At 46.2% G+C, this 12,703-nt stretch overlaps 1 protein-coding gene and 1 pseudogene across 4 annotated transcripts in view; one reads left to right on the top strand and one right to left on the bottom strand.

Annotated features, from left to right (window-relative positions):
- Positions 1-12,703, bottom strand: part of CAMK1D (calcium/calmodulin dependent protein kinase ID) — a 509,211-nt gene that overhangs the window by 391,498 nt on the left and 105,010 nt on the right. The window lies entirely within an intron of this gene.
- Positions 8,975-10,126, top strand: LOC123378963 (annotated as a pseudogene).

Genomic DNA, 12,703 nt, shown 5'->3' with positions numbered 1-12,703 from the left:
AGTTTAAATGTTTGAAATATTCTTGTCAGGTATCAACACATTTTCTTCTACTTGCATTATCATTTCTTTTTTTACATTGAACTTTCGGATATCTGGAACATATTCTGATGTCTGGGGGGAGGCGGTGGTCCGTAACTAGGGCTGGCACCTGCTCCCCCAGGGGGTATCTGGAAGCAAGTGGGGCTTGGTGGTCTGTCTCAGTGGGGTGGGCGCTACTGCCTTTGGTGGATGGATGTCAGGGATGCTCAATGTCCGGAGATGCACCAGGCTGTGCTCAGCAAGAATCATCATCTCGGCCACGGTACCAACAGTGCACGCCCCACACTGAGAAACACAGCGTGTTACTTTTTCCCAGTGAGCCCACAATCCCAGGGTCACTGTACTGAGTCACACATTCAGTGATACATCTGACAAGTAAGCACTGAGCGACCCTCTGTGCCACGTCCTCTTGGTGGCACTATGAAAACAAGTCAGACACTACTGCTGATGGCCTGTCAGCACAGAGCCTACTTCCGATCCTCTGTCCCCCTCACTCTGCCCCTACCCCACCTGCACTCTTCCCAGAATAAATAAACATTTTTTTAAAACATCCATGGGGCACCTGGGTGGCTCAGTCGGTTAAGCGTCCAACTTCCGCTCAGGTCATGATCTTGTAGTTCATGGGTTCGAGTCGCATCAGGCTCTGCGCTGACAGCTCAGAGCCTGGAGCCTGCTTCTGATTCTGTGTCTCCCTCTCTCCCTGCCCCTCCCCCTGATCGCATGCGCACGCTCTCTCTCTCTCAAAAATAAATACAGCTTAAAAAAAATTTTTTTAATCTGTAGAGAAATGCAATTTAAATGCTTTGCAACTCATCAACAACTTTTAAAAATCAGCCAAGTATGGCTACTGCAGGAGTCTTGCTGGTCCCGATAAGAATTACTTATAATGAACACTTAACTACACATGCAAATATTAAAGCTAAGTGGTTAAACAACATGATCGCGTCTGTGTTGATACAATCCATTTGCTTAGCAAACTCCTTTTTCGTAGATACTGGCTTGAACAAACTCCTACCTACCGCTGTTGGTTGTGACTTGGTACTCCAAATGGATGGAGATGTCGATGAATGAGGTTTTACTGGGGCTTCTGACCTGCCAGGGGTTCTGGGGCAAGACAACTGCAGGTGCTCATTGTTCTGTTTCTGTCTGACAGACTGTGACTAATTTGTTTCAGACAGCTGCTCAGGACAGCCCGCTTGAGAGTCGATACACAGACACTCTAAGCAAAGGGGAGCTGCTGCGCCCCCGTTCATCGCCGGCCTTCCTCCTGAACGTGAACGTGGCGTGTCCTACAGCTCTCTGGCCGTGGTTTTTACAGAGACATTAGGGGTGGCCTCCACAGCTCCCTCCAGCTCTATCCGCACTGGATACAATGTATTACCTTACAAAGTCCCTGTGTTTCTAACCTGGGCAAGGGATTTAAACTCGAGGTCTACAAAACAAGCAGACTTGACTGTGGGCAGCTGCGGATGTCCCCAAAGGGAAAAATGGGAGCACCAGGGCTAACCTCAGTATTTGGAAAGGTCTGACAGAAAGCACACATGTACCCACGGTGTGATGGCACAGGCTAAAACGTGTTCACTTTGGACTAGAATTATGTCAACTCAGCAGGCAGTGGCCGTGGTGACAGCTCATGGAGGAGCTAGGCCTGTCCTTTACTAATAAAAATATAAAGGAAATGAATTAGCACTTCAAAAACACAGTTTCCTTGTTCCTAGTGATTAAAAGGTGATCCTCAAGGTCCCGTGTGTTCTAAAGTTCTATGATTGTTTCACAGGAAGTTATTCATACCAAGAATAACCCATTCTTGGTGTAGCTTTAATACATAATTAACAGTAACAAATAGCTTTCTCTCTTGGCTTCCCTAGACTTATTTATAGCTTTTCAACTAATTAAAGGCATATTTATTTATAAGGGGTGCCATACTTCCAGAAAGAATTAGATGCCACTGTATATTCTCTAAAGGTAACAAGAAATGGTCTGGATTTGCTCAATTAGCAGCTTCTTCCTCAATTTCTACCTCTTCAAAAAGTGTAAGAACTAAATATTCACTTCTTTCCTTTGACCCTTTTCTTTCCAAAGCACAAGAAAGGTTTTTCGGGTGGCTCCAATGCCATCTTCTGAGTGATGCCCTTGGCCTTGGCATCATCACCAGTAACACCCAGCTCTACTGTGAGGCCTATGCCAGACGAGTAGTTGAGATGATGTATGGGCAACACTTCAAGGTTCAATGCATTACATAACTTATTCTCATTTCAATTATTCATTTATGAATACTCATAAATGAATAATTTTGTTATTATTAACAACAGACTAAGACTTTAAAGTATACGGAGCTTTTTTGCAGGTCAAATTTGTTTTTAAGTTTATTTATTTTTGAGAGAGAGTGCACGGGGGAGGGGCAGAGAGAGGGGGTAAAGGAGGATCTCAAGCGGGCTCTGTGCTGTCACCACAGAGCCCGATGCAGGGCTCGAACTCGCGAACCGTAAGATCGTGACCTGGGCTGAAATCAGATGCTCAACCAACTGAGCCACCCAAGTGCCCCACAGGCCAAATATTTTAAAATGCACTAATAGTAAGGTTTTCTATAGGAATTGTACAGTGCATCCTTTCGTAACTGAGAAATGAAATCTCTTAGAAAACCAAACCTGAATTCCAGTGTTATGGTTGGTTGTGAATTTGGAGTCGTTATATAAGATCTGTTCATGTAATTATTTTGAGATACAATCTTTTCAAGGGCTCACTATGCCAGGAACTGGGCTAAGAAAGAGCATCAATTATCTCATTTAATCCTCACAAATGAGGTGGGTTCTGTTATCACCATGCAAGAAAGAGGTTTAGACACAGAGCAGGTACTTGCCCAAGGCCTAGACTCGCCAGTAATGGGATAAATGAGGTCCACCTGCAACCGGAATTGGTGTGCTTAGCCGCTGTGCGATTCCACAGGGCAGGTGTGAACACAGGAGGGCAAGCAGACGACAGCCTGTCCCAAGTCACTTGAAAAACAGCCCACCGCCTGTCACTGTATCTGGTTTCATGTGCCCACATTGGTATGTGCGGACCATATCATCAGAGATTTTTTTCTTTCTGCCCAGGGTACATTGACACATTTTGTTCCACACTCTTTCTCCGCCAAAATGCAGATCAACATAAATTATTTAAGTAGATAATGCAGGCAAAAACAAGCAAATAAGACAAAAATAAAATAACGTAAAACAAAAACCCGTTTCAAGGATATAACCCCGGAGCTGTATTTATGCCATGATGATGAATCCATTCACCCGTATACTGGCTATCTCCACTCGAAGGTCACAAGGCAATTCTGTGTGTTCAGAACCCCTTCCCTTTCTCCCACAGACCTGCTCCTGTTGGTTTTCCCAGTAGAGGGCACCATCTTTGACCCAGCTGTCCAAACATGAGCCCTCTTAGCCCTTCTTTCCTGGATGGTCCCAAATCTAGAATGACCCCAAAGAACCAGATGTGACCTACCTCAGCGCGCCTTCTGTCTGTCCCGTCTTCCCATACCCCTGCCAGTTCCCATACCCTCACCTCTCCCCCAGATCCCCTCCATGAATCCAAGAGCAATCTAGCTGGCCTCCTTGACACCTGCCTTAAACTTCCCAACTACAGCACCAAGGTGGGCTTTCAAATGTACAAAAAGGCTCATCATGTTTCCTCTCCAATTCCCTCACCTTGAAGGTAAATTCCAAGCTACGAAGCGTGGCATAAAAAGTCCTGGAAACCACAACTCCCTTTCCAGCATCTTCTCCCACCACTGCCCTATTCTTGCCTGAACCCCCATCATACACCCTGTGCTCTTTAATCCTCTGGATAGTAGGACCAGAGTGGGGCCATCTGCTAGGAAGCCCTCCCACCCTTGCTTAGCTGGTAAACTCCTCACCATCCCTCAAGCCTCAGACCATGCACCGCCTCCTCCATGAAGCCTTCCCTGACTCTCCCAGGCAAACTCAGAGACACCTCAACCATGCCCTTCTGAGGCTCATCTCAGGGACGTTCCCTGCCAGCCTGTCCACACTGCAACACGGATTCTTCTCACCAGCAGAAAGTGGGCTCCTTTTCCCTGGGTTGAGGACTGGCTGTCTTTATACCCCCAGGACCCAGCAGCACAGGCCCAGGCATAAAGTAAGGGCTCTGCAATATCTACTGATTAATTAAACATGAATAAAACAAGCTATGCGGGAAGGAAAGAAAACCACTGGCTTCATAATTTCTTGAGGTGAGAACCAGTCTTGGAATCTGATTTGAACTTCTAAAACATTCCCTTAAGGGGAGAGGTGAGGAGAGGAAAGGTATTCTTGGACCGGAGATCTGTCCCAGATGGAGCACAAGAGATTAAATAAGGAACACATACTTCCCGAATGCCTATGTCATACCCTGGGTGAAGGCTGTGAGTCCCTGTCCACTAAAACGCAAAGCCCTCAAGTGGGGATTCCGGAAAGATGAAGTCACATCTTAAAATACACTCTGTTCCTCAGAATATAAGTTTCTCAAAACCACAACAATTACATCTTATGTACTATTTAGTTGGGATTGGTGCTTGTGGGACAAGCGGCTATTAAAAAAAAAAAAATAGTGTAAGCTTATGTGAAATCAGCGAATAAATGATGGCTCTGAATATAAACTAGGAGGTCGGTGTGGCTTCCAAACTCCAGGCTTCTTCTCTGAGCTCTTTTATCTTCCAGTCACAGAAGCTTCAGTGGAATAATAAAAGAGTAACTCAGATGCTGTTCTCCTCACTTGGCCCTCTGTCTGATTCTCAGACTTCCAGTTCACTGTGCAAACAAGTTCACAGTCAAGTCTAAGTAGCAAAGGCATCTACCGGCATTGGAACATTACCCCTTTCGATGAACCCTAAAGACTCACGAATGAATGCCATCCTGTTAGGGAAAGACTTTAAAAGACTACTTTGTAAAAATGAAATAAAATAAAATACTTCATATTCTGAATGAAAAACCTGCCCACCTATCCATTACCCTGAAATCTGTACTTAAATGTCTAAAGCCATAATATCCATGTGCAAATGACAGATCTTTCCTGACTGATGATGGGGTTACATCCCAAAAAACCCATTCCCAGATGGAAATGTGGTTAAGTGGAAAATGCATTTAATACACTTAACCTACTGATCATCATGGCTTAGCCTGGGCCAGCCTTCAACATGCCCACAACACTCACACCAGCCTCCAGGTGGGCAAAATCCTCTCACACAAAGCCTATCTGATAATAAGGTGTTGACTATTGTCAAGGTCAACACAACGTGTAATGCATCGAGGACTGTCCTGAAAGCGAAGAACAACGTGGGTGATGGGGTGCAGAATGGATGTCGCCAGCTGCCTGTGAGCTGCGGCTCACCGCCCCGCATCCGAGAGGGGACCCACCTCATGTCACTAGCCCAGGGCAAGATCCAAGTTCAAAATTCCAACTATGGTTTCTACTGAATGCGTACCACATTTGCACCATTGTCAAGTTGAAAAATTGTGGGTCAGGGACAGTCTGTACCTTCAGGTGATTCTCATTATCCACAGGAATCGTGTCCTATAAAATCACAGCGCACACTGGGTTTGCAAATACTGAACTATTGCTCCCAGGGGAAATAACAGCACTGGGCTCCTTTGGGCCTCTGGCCACGTCATTTTTGTCAACCAATCCATACACAACCTTGTTTTATGTGTGTTTCTGTTTAAAGATGCCCTATTTAATATACATTTCTGGTTCATTAACACGAAACATGATCAACAGCACCATAACTCATGTCTGAACAAGCTTGTCTAGCACATGCCTTTGCTCCTGAAGGCACATCCCAGGCTCCTGTCGTTCAGGAAGACAGCAGGACACCTCAGCAGTGTGCTTGGGGGCCGTTCCCAACAGTGAAATCACTAACAAAAAGCACAAAAATGTGAAAAATACGGCACTACAGAGACCATGAAAAGGACACTTGTTTACAGTGGGTTAGCTGAAACAAGAAGGCAGCACGTGGCCTTGTTCAACCTCAGCAGGGAACATGTGCATTCAGCGACACAAATTTTTCACCGCTCTGCTCATGGCCCCGAATGACCGCAAAGAGCATCTCAACTCTTGTTTTGGGGGGATAACAAATACATTTTACTAAGTAGGTGAATTTGAAAATACAGAAGCTGGGGAGCGCCTGGGTGGCTCAGTCGGTTAAGTGTCCGACTTCAGATCAGGTTAGGATCTCACGGTTTGTGGGTTCAAGCCCCGTGTCGGGTTCTGTGCTGACAGCTCAGAGCCTGGAACCTGCTTCAGATTCTGTGTCTCCCTCTCACTCTCTGCCCCTCCCGTGCTCACATTCTGTCTCTGTCTCTTAAAAAAATAAAAAAATAAAAAAAATAAACGGTGAAAATGTTTTTAAAAAATTTAAAAAAAATACAATACAGAAATCTGGGAATCACAAGAACTGGTTGTAGTTTATGTACTTTGAAAACATGACCCAGACTAGGTTGGGTGTTGTGGGAGGACCCCACAGAACTAAGCCATGGTGTGTTCTTCTTCTTATGGAGAGACAGGCTAGAAATGACCTTCATCTCTTATCCTCCAGAATGCACTGGAAGACAACTCCCTCTCTTTCATGCCAGTGAGCCTAGAAGAGACACATGTATGGTTGGAGAGCATCCCACTTGACCCCTATGCCGATTCCAATACACCACGCAGAAAGGCATGCTCCCTGCCTTCCGAAGAGGAAGGAAATAATACTAACCACTTGTCATCCCGTGGGTGCAAGCGGGATGCCAACGTGACATATAACTCGGAAACAGTTCCCAAAAGTGCAGAACTCTTCTAACAAGTCCTGGTCCCATATACTTATTTGGCTTTATATCGTTTCTTTGTGCTTACATCTGTTAAACCACAAAAACAGGAATGAACTAATGTTGAACTTCTTACTCAGCAATAAGCAATATTCATCCATGGATACAGAAAACAATGACAAAAACATGAAGGGCTGTATGCATTTCGTTAGGAGGCGTGTTTCCAAGCAAATTTTGTATTCTCCCATTAATGTATTTACCTAAATTTGTAGCAGATTTATGATTTGTTCAAACGTGTAATAGTGATCACCCACAGTAAGTAAATGCAAGAACTTTTTCATGGTTAGACCCTTACAGCCTAGGAAATTTAATTTAAATGTATATACGTATTTTTGCAAGGACAAAGATAACACCCAAGAATAACGTTCCATGAGGACAGAATATAAATTCAGAAAAAAGAAAAGAGAATGAAGTAGAAATTCCAATGGTTAAAGAAGAGTCAATTCAAGTACTTTTGAAATGGGTGATGATGGGTATCCAGTGTCTGTGGGATTTAGATTCCACTGGTTATATTTAAAAGAATGATGTAAAGTTTTATTTAAAGATGTCGATATTTACAATAAGCTAGAAATAACATCCTTTGCAGCTCTTAAATTACGATGAAAAATGTTAGCTATCAACGCAGAGTGTGTGAGGGGATAGATGGCTTTACAAAACTATTTTAGGGATGAGGTGAGCCAAAGGCAGAAGACAGGCCAGGCCCCTCCAAGGCAAGCTGACCTTTGAGTCCCAGCCCAATGTGGTGGGGCTTAACATTTTGCAAGAGAAGCTGGAAATCTGGATTTTTCTATGTACAGTTTACCTTTTTTAAAACATGTTGGTTCAGAAATTTTTTAAACAGCGTGCAAGTCAAACAAAACACAGCTACAGGCCGCATTTTTTTCTACCTTGACTCTGAGCGCTAGCATCTTCTGTCAACTTTTCCACACGGTGATAGGAGAGCCCCTCATTCAAAAACACACTCACTGAACACCTCCTGGTGTTCCAGACACTCTCCTGGGTCCTGGGGACACAGAGATGGCTGAAACACAACAGTGCCCTCAAGGAAGATGAATGATAGATAGATAACATTTTGCAATCCCATCTGTTACATTCTGTGCTAGTTAGATCCGAGGTGCTGTGGCCATGGAACCTTGGCTTCGGTGGGTCAGGAATGTGTGGTTTGTTTGGGAAAGCTTCGTGGGGGAGGACGAGGCAGGACCAGATGCATCCTGAAGAATAACCAGCATCCTGAATAACCATGCCGGTGACTGAAGCAAGGCTACCTGGGGAAGCAAGGCTCCTTGGAAGATGGCCAACAAGGCAGATAGGAGCACACATCAGAGCAGGATGTCTGACTGCAAAGAACACCCACAGGGAGACAAAAACCAGCCCCACTCCTCATTTTCAGTTCCTCTCTTAAAAACAGGCACATGATGGAAATAAACCATTGAGACAAGATCCAAAAATAATCTTAACTGGGCATAAAAGCTCATATAAAAATTCTTCTCTTAATCACTTCTGGAAGGCAGCTGAAAGGTGCGTACACCCAAACTCGGCTTGCGCAGCAATCAACTTAATCTGTTTCTTTGAAAGATTAATTAAAACTGAGATTACCGATGGCGGCAGATGAGCTGGGTCAGCCGATGGGGCACGGTTAAGAGGAGAGAGAAATTGTCTTAAGATCACACAAACACAGCTGCAGGCCAAACGCGGAGATGTGACGGAAAACCTGCTTCTTCCCGGGCCCTGTAATTCCATTCCTGGGGATGAGGCTAGAGTTAAAAGCCCGAATCCCAGGAACAGCAGGCAGCGGGACTCCAATGTGCCAAGCAAGCAGCCCGGCCTGTGGGGAGCCTAAGGAGGCCTTGAACTTCTGAGTCAAGTCAGCAACAGCTGCAGAAGACCAGGCCCAGCCCAGAGGGACCAGCCAAGGGAGCAAGGAGCATGAACACAACTGCTGCTCAGAACTCGAGCAAGTTTTCAAGTGCTCGTTTGACACAATGTCAAGGATCTGCTCAAGTCAGGCCTTGATGAGAAGCAGAGGTGATTAGAAACCACCAAAACCGTGAGGAGACACCACCCACATAGCCCTTCCCCCACAGGGAGCCTCTCAGAAAAGGTGTTTTCTCTGATGGAGAGCTGCTCTTATTTTTCCCCCACTGGCAGCAGAGAAGGAGAAAAAGCAGGAGATGCTTATAGAAATCCTGGTTTGGGGACCCAGGATTTGAAAACCCTGTCATTGGATGTGAGCTTTGACACTGAAAACTCCTCGGTTCCGGCGGGGGCCTTCTCTGTCTTTTCCTCTGCAGGGCTCTCTGTGCTATCCAGCCCCATCCTCGTCACCACGGCAACACCCGCGCTCGCTGCCACCATGACTGAGCAGATGACACTTTGTGGCACCCTCAAGGGCCACCATGACTGGGTGACTCAGATGGCCACCACTCCCCAGTTCCTGGACATGATACTGTCCACCTCTTGAGAAAAGACCATCATCAAGTGGGCAGGGATAAGTCCAATGATGGCACCCCACAGCATGCTCTTCACTCCTGCTCTGTCAGTGATGTGGTCATCTCCTCAGGTGGCCAGTTTGCCCTCTCAGGCTCCTGGGACGGAGTGCTCTGTCTTTGGGATCTCACAATGGGTACCACCACACGCAGATCCACAGGACATACCAAGGATGTGCTGAGCGTGGCTTTCTCCTCCCACAACCACCACATTGTCTCTGGCTCCTGAGATAAAACCATCAAGCTGCGTAAGACCCTGAGCGTATGCACCTACACTGTCCAGGATGAGAGCCATTGTGTCTTCTTGTCACCCGATAGCAGCAATCCCATCACTGTCTCCTATGGCTGGGACAAGTTGGTCAAGGTATGGAACCTGGCAAACTACAAGCTGAAGACCAAGCCACACGGGCTACCTGAACACGGTGACTGTCTCTCCAGATGGATCCCTCTGTGCTTCTGGAGGGGACGATGGCCAGGCCATGCTGTGGACCTCAACAAAGGCAGGCACCTTTGTATACTAGATGGTGGGGTCATCATCAGTGCCCTAACTGATACTGGCTCTGTGCTGCCACGCGCCTCAGCCTCCAGATCTGGGACTTGGAAGGCAAGATCACTGTAGATGAACTGAAGCAGGAAGTTATCAGTACCAGCAGCAAGGCACAGCCACCCCAGTGTACCTCTCTGGCCTGGTCTGCTGATGGCCCGACGCTGTTTGCTGGCTACACGCACAACCTGGTGCTAGCTGATGGTAGGTGACCATCAGCACCTGCTAGAAATATACGGCAGAGTTTTAGAAAGAAAATATTGGTTCGCGGAAGGAAGGAAGGAAGGAAGGAAGGAAGGAAGGAAGGAAGGAAGGAAAAGGAAAATCCTCCATAGCCCTCACCAGAAAAATAATAACTTGGGCAATAGTTCCCAAAGTTCTTAAACCCACAGGAGGAACAGAGGAAGACGATGAAGACAGAGCCAGAATGAGGGGACAGCAGCAGTGGAGGAGGAGTGCCTGTAGAGGCAGAGCCCCTGGGGCTGTGGTGCTGGCTTCCTGCATCCTCTGGGCCTGTAGATCAAAGTCCACTGGGGCCTCCATCCAAGAAACCTGGAAGGCGGGCTCTTTAGTGAGCCCTCCCCAAATGCAACAGAACATTCCCGACTGCACCTGACACGGAGCCCTGGACTCCAGCCCAGTCCTGACGGCCTCTGCCAGCCACTGGCCCTCCCCGCATCTTTCTCCCCATGTGTGCGCTGAGGAGGCAGGGCCAGAATTTCATGAGCAGATAGTCTCTTCCGTCATCCTCTCTCGAACAAGTTCTCCTTCTCCTGGGTCAGCAATTCCCATCCAATTTTGTGTAAAAGCCCTCATGACAAATCTCATTCTAGATGCTTCTAATGTGTGGATTACATATCCAATGGAAACGTAACCATTTTAGGAAGGGAAGAGAGTCAGGATTCAGGGAGAGACACTAAAATCTGAATTGTCAAATGTAGTGGTAACACCAAAGTAGTGGTTAAGAGAACAGATCCTAGAGCCAGCCTTGATGGTCTCATGTGTAAAATGGGAATAATCATCATAGCCTGCCTTACGGGGTAGTCATGAAGAGTAAACGTGTGAGCTATAAAGCAGTTAGAACACAAATGTGACACAAAGCATTGTGTTTAAATAAAACTCTATAACCATTGTATGTACCATCAAGAAGTAACCCCCAGCTACACCCAAGTCAGACTGGAGGGGCACTGTGCTATAGCCAATGGGAAGCTTGCCCGAGGCAATGCCAACACGAGCCTCGCTTCTCCCACCTCCCAGGTGAGACCGCCACTAGGCACCAACGAGGCTCCCCCACCCCACCCCCTGCTCTGCTCCCACCACCACACGAACTCAGCCCTCCCATGGGGACCATCACGCCAACCTCCCAGCTCTCCTCCCAAGAGCTCTTTTCCCCAATCCCCCCACCCAAGACACTGAGGTTGGCTTCTAATATTCTAACTTTAGATTACACTCCAGTAGCTTATATCATCAGCTAAAATTAAAAACAATTTTTCCTGGCCTTCAAAACTCATCATGATCTGGGGCACCTGGGTGGTTCAGCTGGTTAAGCCACTGACTCTTGATTTCAGCTCAGGTCATGATCTCACAGTTAATGGGAATGAGCCCCTCATCAGCTCCATACTGACAGTGCAGAGCCTGCTTGGGATTCTCTCTCTCTGCCCCTCCCCTACTTGTGCTTGTTCTCTCTCTCAAAATAAAATAAATAAACCTTTAAAAAAAAAAAACTAATCATGATCTGACCCCCTACCTACCTTTAAGGTTTTTTTTTTTTTTTTAGTGTTTATTTATTCTTGAGAGAGGGAGAGCGAGTGAGCAAGGAAGGGGCAGAAAGAGAGAAAGACAGAGGATCCAAAGTGGGCTCTGTGCTGACAGCAGAGAGCCCCATGCAGGGCTCGAACCCACAGTGAGGTCATGACCTGAGGTAAAGTCGGATGCCCAAACAACTGAGCCACCCAGGCACCCCTCCTTTACCCACCTCTGTAACCTTATTTCCTACTGGCTCCTTCTTGTATCCTTCATGACCAGCAAACTGAACCCCACCCTTGACATCCACCCTGCCATCTCCCTCCGCGATGCCTTCGGCCTGGCACGTTCATCTGGCCTGTGGTTACCACTTCCCAAGTTGGACATCCCCCCATGCTTCAAGGTTGGGCTCATGTTCGGGCTCAAGTTCTAACATTTCCACCATGTCTCCCCAACCAGGCAGAATTACTATCTCTACTTCTGAACTCAAAGAACATTCATCTCTGCCCAGGGAAGGCAGAGGACTGTCTGGTCAGGAAAGGGAGTCTCAGCTCTGCCATGCACTGGCTGAATGTCTCTGGGTCAGAAAATTAAGATCTCTGAACCTATCTCACTGTGGTTATACAGATAAATGGGGATAATATATGCAAAAGGCTTGGATCAAGTTCTCTTTATCTGCCCTCTCTCATGGAATTTATTACTTCTCTAAATTTTATTAGAGTTATTAGGCTGTTAAGTTTTCTTCTTCATGACACTGTAAATTCCTTAAGTGCATATTTTTGTGTTTCTCAAAGAACCTAGCACAAGGCCTTACACTTAGTAAGAGCTAAATTGACAATTTATCAAATGAAGAAAGAGAAGGACAGGATATTTTATACTTACTGTTTATATTATTTTTAATCATTCCTCATTTTCACTTATATTGTTAATGACAGTAACTATCCCATAAATTTCATACAGGTATCCTGATGGTTCTGAGGGGAAAACTGTATTCTGAGTCCTCAATGATTCAATTCCACTCACTCAAGTTTATCTATTTTCTACTG

This window comes from Felis catus, chromosome B4, assembly GCF_018350175.1.
Source record: "Felis catus isolate Fca126 chromosome B4, F.catus_Fca126_mat1.0, whole genome shotgun sequence".
Taxonomy (NCBI): Eukaryota; Metazoa; Chordata; class Mammalia; order Carnivora; family Felidae; genus Felis; species Felis catus.
The sequence above is the reverse complement of the archived record's forward strand: the minus strand, read 5'-3'. Positions and strand labels throughout refer to the sequence as shown.